This window comes from Quercus robur, chromosome 5, assembly GCF_932294415.1.
Source record: "Quercus robur chromosome 5, dhQueRobu3.1, whole genome shotgun sequence".
In the NCBI taxonomy this organism is placed as follows: domain Eukaryota; kingdom Viridiplantae; phylum Streptophyta; class Magnoliopsida; order Fagales; family Fagaceae; genus Quercus; species Quercus robur.
Window position 1 is genome coordinate 25,431,822 of NC_065538.1, and position 9,620 is coordinate 25,441,441.

At 40.2% G+C, this 9,620-nt stretch overlaps 1 pseudogene; it reads right to left on the minus strand.

The window, feature by feature from the left end:
- Nucleotides 1-1,801: 1,801 nt before the first annotated feature.
- On the minus strand, nt 1,802-3,500 carry LOC126728017 (pleiotropic drug resistance protein 1-like; annotated as a pseudogene).
- Between the last annotated feature and the right edge of the window lie 6,120 nt (nt 3,501-9,620).

Genomic DNA, 9,620 nt, shown 5'->3' on the forward strand with positions numbered 1-9,620 from the left:
TTAGCAAGCATAAGATAGAAGGAAAAAACAGGTCTGCTTTGTTAGTATTAGTAATCTCTTATGTATATTTTCTTTTTCTTTTTTCCAAGTGATTATAACTTTAAGCAACGTGAAATTTTTAAAAAATTTGTTCAACTATTCCGTGCATCGCATAGGTAAGTGACTAATATATGTGTGAAATTGTGATTGTTTTTAAATGTAACCGTGCATTACACTAGTTTTATTAGAAGGAAAATACAGTGTAAAGATAGTCATGTAAAAGGATATATATATATATATATATATATATATATGCTTTCCACTCTGTTACTGCAATGTTTGGTTTTGTGGTGAGACTACAACTTCCCCAGAAATCTATAGAATTTGTGAGCATCGTGCTCCTATCATAGTAAGTAGTGCTAGAAATCTGTAAAATAGGTTTAACCTAAAACCAACTTTCAACTCAGAAAACAATGAAGCAAATTTGCCCCAGCTCTGATTTCTCTTGCTTTCTGTGTAATGGAAGATGATGGATCCCTTTGGTTCTGGGGGCACAAGATAATGCATCCTTCATTCTGAGGGGGAAAATCTTCTTTCATTGCCTTTGGTTCCTTTACAGAAAATAGTTTTCCAAATTGCATTGATAATTTCGCCATGCTCTTAAGTAACTCTATTGTGTATCTTCTTTACATACTTGACTGTTCTGTTATATGGATGGGTGGTCAACTTGGTGTTAGTGGAGATAATTCTGTAATTGTAATACTGTGCTTGTTGAAGTAGTTCTAAGTTGGCCACTCCTGATTCTCTAATAGATTAGTCAAAATAAAGAGTAAAGTGCACCTTATGTAGTGTGCTTAGTATCATTTTGTCTACTTCGGGTTTGGTTTTGTCAAAGCCAAAATTAAGGAATGATGCCACTGGCAATTGATACTTTTGGGGGCCCTCTGGATGTGGGGCAATTGCCCACAACATACAAGCAGCAATAATAATAAAGGCGGATTTTTTTCTTACAAATATTTCCGTTCCAACTCCATCTGGGATTTCCATGGCCACAATATTGTCAAGGTGAGCATGTGGTGCCATATGCTACTCTTGTAGAGAGGTGAAGATCTATTATGCTACTCTTGGTTGTTGTTGTTACTCCAAGAGTAGCATAATACATCTTCACCTTTCTATGTCTCTCCACAGCAGTAATCAGGAGGTTCCAGATACATTTTCAGCTCTCAGTCATTCGTTTTCATTATTATTCAGCAACCAACAATGGATTCTACCGGTGAAGCTCACACTCTCGCTCTCACAGTCAGATGAGAGACTCAATGTCAGAGAGAAACTCACACTTACTTTTAACTTTGCTTGACTTTCTGCTATCATTTATTTGATTGCTTAGCAAACAGTTATTTATATGTATAGGATATTAAATTGTAATATCTGGTACTTCCCACATAAACATTCTGTTTTGCTGTTCTGTCTTGGTTGATATTGTTAGGGGATGGGTGCATGTACACGTGGGGAAGAGGCACGTTTGGGCAACTGATATTTAGGATCATCTGAATGCTTTTAATATATTGACTAAATTTTTGAGCATGATGGTAAAGATCTAGTTGGAGGAATCAACCCTATTGCTTTTAACCTTGCTCTTTCCTTTGTATGATACTTTGATGACTATCAGAAGTTCAAGCACTGTTTGAACTCAACTGATCTCATTAGTCGTTGCCAACAGGGTGTTATATAATACATATAGTTGGAGAAAGTAGAGAGAAAATAAACATTGTTGTTATTAGCATTAGTTCTAAGACACCAACAGATAGCCAAAGTAATTTTCCTATCGCCTTTGAAAATTAAACACCATTATAGAAAAGGCAAAGATAAATGAAAAGAGCACTGCAAACCCTGCAACCACAACGGCCACCACTCCAAGAAAATCTTGTTTGAATCTGAAGTAACTTCTGGCAAAATCCTCCACTGTTTTAGCATTGTCAAGCATGTCCTTTACATCTCCAAATTGTGAAACTACCAATCCGTACAAGGTCCAAGCCACTGGACATGCCCAATAGTACCATCTCCACCATATAGGGATCCTCTGTTTTTGATCAAGAAGACAAATGAGATGAAAAGGAAAAATGAAAATAATTTAGTGATTGGTGTGTATGTCTGTAATTGGGAAACACTTAGACAAAAATAATTAATTAAAATAAGATGTGGTAAATACTCACAGTTCGTGGGATCAGGAATCCTGAAAAAAGGTTCCATATTCCATAATGTGAAGTACATGAAAAATAGATACCAAAAGAATTTGGCAGTAGTCCATTCAAATCCCATCAAGGCAAAAACTATGACAACATATACTGCAGCTTGTAAAAAAACATAAGGTAGCTCAACCATAACCTGTGCCAAAATGTGGAAATGGTATTAACCCTCAAAATCATCCTTGAATCTTGATTATGCTGACTGAGTTGGTAAAATATTTTATTATAATTACTTGTGCAAATGCATATGATAAGGCTGAATACATTCCAGCAGCTCTTTCCCTATAGAAGACTGTTCGTTCAACATCGACAATCGGTTGAACAGATGAAGCATTTTGGACACCGAGGAACATGGTTGCAGCATACATAGAACCCATTGCATTAAAGATATTTTGCTGCTTCTTGCTGCAATTTTGAAATTTCAAGGTAAACATATATGTAACAGTAGACCGTAATAGTTTAAAAGTTCTCCTCCACTATATGGTAACTTACGTTTTAGAGGCAAGGTCCCAGAACATTGTCCCAAATGTCAAGGCTGTGGCAATTGTGAAGAGCATTCTTGTAGCAGTGTATGGTGGGTTGCGCTAGTAGGACCAGTATTGTTTCCATAAGCAAGCCATGCATTGTATTAAAATTGATTGTGAGTACTGAGTTGGGAAATAGAGGTCCTCTAACCAGGAGCAGGCTTGCTCAATTCTTTAATAAGCTCTTTGTTTTTCCTGGTGCATTTGCTACACAATCATAGAAATTTCAGCTCAAATTCAAGGGAGGTACATTAACTGTGCCAAGAATCTTTTATGCACATTATCAAGAAGGTAGACTTCTTTTCTCTGTTGTAAACGTATAATGTAGTCGAATAATAAAGCATCAAACCTACCTGTATAGCTCTGAATGTTTGTATAGATTAGCAAAATCAACACCCAAAGCTATTTCTTCTGCTGGAGTGGTAACTTCCAACATCCAAGTTGCAGGGTTGTAACCGTCTTTAATTTTTTGGACACCTTGGATGCTCTAGAAGGGAAGGGGGGGGGGGGGGGGGGGGGGGGGTGGTGTGGGGGCGGTGGGAAGTTATATGCATTAGGAAGTCATAACACGGTTCAAATTTATCCACCAACATAAGTGATAACACAGATAAAAGTTCTATGGTTTATTTATCTTCTTGTTTTAAAATCAACCTACCTCAAAATACTTGTTAAGATGGAAAGAATAGCGGTCTAATGGCCCCACATATATCTCTTGTCCTCTGCGTTTCAATAGGAAAAGCTGCAACCTCATTATTTAATATTATACTTTTTTTTTTTTTTTTGACTGAATGGGTAGAATTATATTATAATTGTTAGAGATATATATTAGACATATTAGCCCAATGTAATAGGCCCAAGCCCAGTCCTGCTTGTACTAGTAGTCTAGGGTTTAGTCGCCTATATATACTCATGTTAGGGTTCATTGTAACATAGGAGTTATTGTACTACACTCTCATACAATAAAGATGTAGCCCTTAAGGGATTCCTCCGTAGATGTAGGCCGTAAGGCTGAACCACGTAATCCTCGTGTTCTCAGTGCTCCTCCTCTATGCTTCCCCTTCCGCATCCACTCTAGCATACATAACATGATATATCACATCGCGTTGCTAATATTAATATTTAACATGGTATCAGAGCCAAACTTCGTTCTTGGCATCAAACAAAACATCTCTAGCAAGCAAAGAAGATTCTCACGTGCACACCACCATCAAAAGTCATATGCTTGTCGGCTGGATCTAGACTCCACGGCATCCCGCAGCCGCCATGGCTCACTGCTGTGTCCAAGATCCACAAACTCAAGCAAAGTCGTGACTTAACTTTTCAGATCTGTGCACATCAAGACTTCGCCAGTCGAAACCAACACCACAGGCGTGCTCCTCGGCCTCCCGTGAGGAAAACCTAGAAATCCGGTCACCCGAAGCCCTGCCACGCGCCGCCACGCGCCTCAGTTGTCTTCGGAAAATATCCACGCGCCGCCTCAGATTCTGACTTCCCGATCGTGCTCTTGGTACACGCGCCGCCATGAAGGGCTCCTCGTCCATCGATCTAGAGAACCTGAAATTCTGGGCATCAATCGAGCTTACACGTGCCGCCACGCGCCTCTCAAGTTTCTGTTTCTCCCCCACGCGCCGGCGATGCCGTCACGCGCCTTCCACTTGCCGGAAAACTGCTGTTGACGTCATCCGATGACGTCATCACTCCACGTCAGCAGCCACGCAAGCTCGTCCACGTCAGCCCTGGTCCACGTCAGCGACACGTCATCAGCCACGTCAGCAGTGTCGTCTCGTCAGCACCACGTCGTTGACCCGGACCGACCCGACCCGGACCACCCGGATCTGACCCGTGAGCACTTTGACCTGGACAAGTTGACTTTGACTTTTGCGTTGACCTTTGACCAAAAGTCAAAATTTCCAAAAGGGCCTATCTTGCTCAGTTTTTCGCGTAGATTCCGATTTTGGCCTCCATTTCTTCATTTGAAGCTCCAAAATTGGTCAATTGGCACATTCTTTATTGTGGTTTCTTCAAAGGTATTATTTATGGCATCTCCAAGTGATCTTCTCATGTTTATCCAACCTCAAGCCTTCATCGAGCTTCCGCCTTGAGTTTGAGGGAGGGTGTTAGAGATATATATTAGACATATTAGCCCAATGTAATAGGCCCAAGCCCAGTCCTGCTTGTACTAGTAGTCTAGGGTTTAGTCGCCTATATATACTCATGTTAGGGTTCATTGTAACATAGGAGTTATTGTACTACACTCTCATACAATAAAGATGTAGCCCTTAAGGGATTCCTCCGTGGATGTAGGCCGTAAGGCTGAACCACGTAATCCTCGTGTTCTCAGTGCTCCTCCTCTATGCTTCCCCTTCCGCATCCACTCTAGCATACATAACATGATATATCACATCGCGTTGCTAATATTTAACAATAATAACGAGAAAAGTACCAGAGCAAAAAAAGGGGTCCTGAGATGATTCAGGACTACACAGCCTCGCCTGACATCCAATCACCTATCCTCTCAAAGCCAAATTTTGCCCGTTGGTTTCCACTAAACCCTCTTGATTACTCCATGCAGGACGCACACAAGAAACATCATTTACCCAACCCCCTAAAGCCTATACCGTCCTTTGTTGAGCCACCAACTCCTGATATTCGACTCTCAAAAAAAAAAAAAAACTCCTGATATTCATGCAGAAAAAATATCGCACCACGAAGGATAATTTCGGGCTGAGTCTGAAAGTTCTCAAAACATAACTTGTTTCGTGCGTTCCAAATAGCCCATGCTATGGCTGACCAGCGCTCCATTTCCTCTTTTGGCAGTCTTTCCACCATACTTCGTGTCAAAGCGAGGAAGTCCGAAGCTTGAGCTGCGCTTTTTTGAGTTCTCCCCTTGACCAGGGTCCACACATTTCGTGCTAGGGGGCACTCCCACAAGATGTGACACACCGTTTCTATAGGCTGATGACATATTGCACACCAAGGCTCCACCTGCAATTTTTTCCTATGCAGGTTATCCCGGGTTGGCAGGATATTGGAGCATGCCCTCCACAAGAAGTTTCTCACTTTAGGCGGAGTATTGAGCTTCCATACTGACTTCCAAAACCTCCCAATAACCCCAGCCATAGAGTGGTTCCCCAATGTCGGGTTCAAGAGTCTCTGCGCCACCCCATATGCTGACTTGACAGTAAATCTATTTGACTTGTTCTCGCTCCATATTAGTACGTCACTGGCTGCCGTATTGGTCAAGGGTACACGTAGAATATCTTCGCACGTGTGCCTTTCGAACCAAAAGGATAACTTGGTTCTATCCCATTGCCCCGTGTCTACATCCACCAACTCCGAAACCTTTTTTGGCCAAGGACCATTCCTTCTGAAACATGGTGGTCGAGGCAGCCAGTTGTGAGTAGCAATGTCTACTGATGAAACACTTCCAACTTTCCATATTGACCCTTCAAGGATTACATCCCGAGCTTGTAGTAAACTTCTCCACAAGTACGATGGGTTGCTTCCTAGATCAGCTTCCAAGAATGACACTCTAGGGAAATACCTAGCTTTGTATACTCTAAAAAATAGGGAGTTTTGCTGGTGTATCAGTCGCCAGCGATGATAGAGTTGATATCATTACATATGATAGGCCAAAAACGAATTGACCCCTTGTGATAAATTAATTGATTAATTAGTCAAGTTTATTAATTAATCAAATTAACATACAAAGTGTGTTAGGTTCTAAAGTTTAGGATTTTATGTATTTATAACTCTAATGTGTATTGTTGGCAAACCATGATCAAAACAATGTGTTTAGAAGTGTTTAAATCTAGCTCAAAGTTGTGTTTTTATGTAAAGTTGGAATTGAGTTAAAGCAGGAAGCATTGTGTCTTTCGGCCTGGCTCGATCGATCGAAGTTCGGGCAGAATGCTTTTCTGCAGATTCGTCCAACTCATCCCTACTTGTTTTAAAACGTTTTTAGGGTTTCTATTTTGTCCTAAATAAAAAAGACAAACCCTAGCCACATTTTAGTGTTGCTCATATTTGCGGTTTGTGTAAATCTCTTATGAGATCTAGAAGAGTTTTCCTTTACACAAACTTAGGGTTTTCAAGGAGAAGATTTATCTACGCCTTGATGATCAATTCAATTACTGCCATTAAAGCGTAAAGAATACACAAGCGGGTGTGCTTGTAGCTGGTGGTGAATCCATGAAAGAAGGAGTCCGTGGATTCGGAGCTTGCACGTGGTCATGTCAATAAGTTTTACTGGTTGGTAGCAATAAGAAGTCGAGCGTGGGGGCTTGTAAGTCTTATTGTATGAACTTCGATTCTTTCAAGATAGTAGATTCAAGTTTACCTTGAGGATAGTTAGGTCAAATCCTCCCCAGGTTTTTACCGGTTTGGTTTCCTGGGTGATCATATCATTGTCTTATTTATTTTCCGTTACTTTGCATGATTTGATCTTCTATATTGTGATAACCTAGACTTGTTTAATTGGACTAAGTAACAACTTGCCTAATTACCTAGGTTTAATCAATTGTTTAAGGGGTCTAAAAACTATCAAGCGGTATCAGAGCGGGTAGCTGTTTTTGTTGTTGATCCTTTGATCACTGAGTTGATCCTTGACCCCTTTGGTATGGATTTTTGGAAATTCTTTCTGCTTATTCATCAACTTGCTTACTTTGTGTATTTGTCTCTTGTTGAGTTTGTTAAATCTTTCCCTGAACATCTTGGTCTTATCATATATGGTAATAATTATTTGTATTATACTGCCTTAACCGCCTTAAAGGCATGTGATTCTTGTCTTTGGTATTTGGATAGTGGTTGTTCCAGGCATATGACAGGAAACAAAGGATTATTCAAGACCCTTTCTGAAGAAAAGATTGGGACAATCACTTTTGGAGATGGAAGCAAATCTGTCATCAGAGGCATTGGAACTGTGAACATCCTAGGGTTACCGGTCTTTGAAGATGTTTGGTATGTTGATGGACTAAAGGCAAATTTACCCAGTATCAGTCAGATTTGTGACAATGGACTAAATGTTCTCTTCACAAAGCATGAATGTGAGATACTTGATGGTGGAGGTGACTGTATGTGTGTTGGTGTACGAACAGCGGACAACTGTTATGGATTGACACCAAGCATAAGCAACAAGTGTTTTAGTGCAAAGATTGATCAAGTTGATTTGTGACATCAACGGCTGGGGCATGCAAGTCATAAGCAGTTAGAAAAGATTTCAAAATGTGATGCTATTGTTGGTTTACCTAAGTTTGAGAAGATAGATAAGTGCATATGTGGACCGTGTCAGATAGGTAAACAGATAAAATCTAAACACCCGTCTGTGGCTAGTGTTCAAACTTCAAGACCTCTGGAGTTACTGCACATTGATTTTATGGGTCCTGCTCGAGTTCAGAGTTTGGGAGGAAAGAAATATATTCTAGTGGTTGTGGATGACTTTACCAGATATACTTGGGTTGTGCTCTTGAAAGATAAAGCTGAGGCTCCTGAGAAGATGATACATCTATGTAAGAAATTGCAGGTTGAAAAAGATACAGTGGTAGCCAGAATCAGAAGTGACCATAGAAGAGAATTTGAGAATACCAAGCTAGCTACTTTCTGCAATGAACAGGGCACACATCAAGAATTTTCATCACCCAAGACACCGCAACAAAATGGAATAGTTGAATGAAAAAATAAGATCGTTCAAGAGATGACACGTGTGATGTTGCACAATAAAAAATTGCCAAAATCTTTTTGGGGAGAAGCAGTTAACACTGCTTGCCATACACTAAACCGGGTGTATTTCAGACCTGATTCCAAGAAGACTCCCTATGAACTCTGGAGAGGAAAGAAGCCAGTCGTCAAGTATTTCAGGATTTTTGGCAATGATTGTTACATTCTATGTGATAGAGAGCACCTAGAGAAATTTGAAGCTAAGAGTGACAAATGATATTTTCTAGAGTACTCCTCTACTAGTAGGGCATATAGAGTGTATAATTTGAGAACCAAAACTGTCATGGAATCTTCAAATGTTGTGATCAATGATGAAGTATGTCCAGAAGCACATCCAGAAAGTACTACTCAGGTTCAAGATAAGCTAGTGGAGGTTAATGACTCTTTCCCTGTTGATTATGTTGTGAAACATAGTGATGAGGAGCTAATGGTGTTGAATGATGCAATATCTATGCCATCAAGTCCTGAACCATCCACTCCAGTTCATGAGACTCAACAGGTTCAACATGAGTTTAGTCCTTCATCAGAACAAAGAGGTACATCCAGATCTCTGGTTAAAGGTCCTTCCTCTAGAGTAAGGCTTAATCATCCCTCCTCAAATATATTGGGAAGTCTGAATGACAACATGAGATTAAGGTCAAAAGCCTTAAGTGTAATTACACACTCATGCTATCTGTCCCAATTTGAACCGAAGAAGGTAGATGAGGCACTTCAAGATGCTGATTGGGTAAACTCTATGCATGAAGAACTTCATCAATTTGTTCGGAATGATGTGTGGGAATTAGTTCCTAGACCAAAGGGTGTGAATGTAATTGGAACTAAGTGGATCTTCAAGAACAAGTCAGATGAACATGGCACTGTCATCAGAAATTGAAAGTTCAAAAACGTGTACCAATACACTTTTGAACGTTTAGACCCCCAAAAAATAACTTAACCAACACAAGCAATATGTCAAACAACAAGTGTGCGGAAACTTAACATATGCTATAATGTGAAATAGGTTAAATACTATCTAAGCCATAACAGAATAAAATCCACAGCAGATAATATAAAGGCAAAGATAGAGAGGAAGGAAGATGCAAACACAAAGATAACACCCGATGTGTTATCGAAGAGGAAACCGAAGACCTCGGCGAAAAACCTCTCCGCCGCCCTC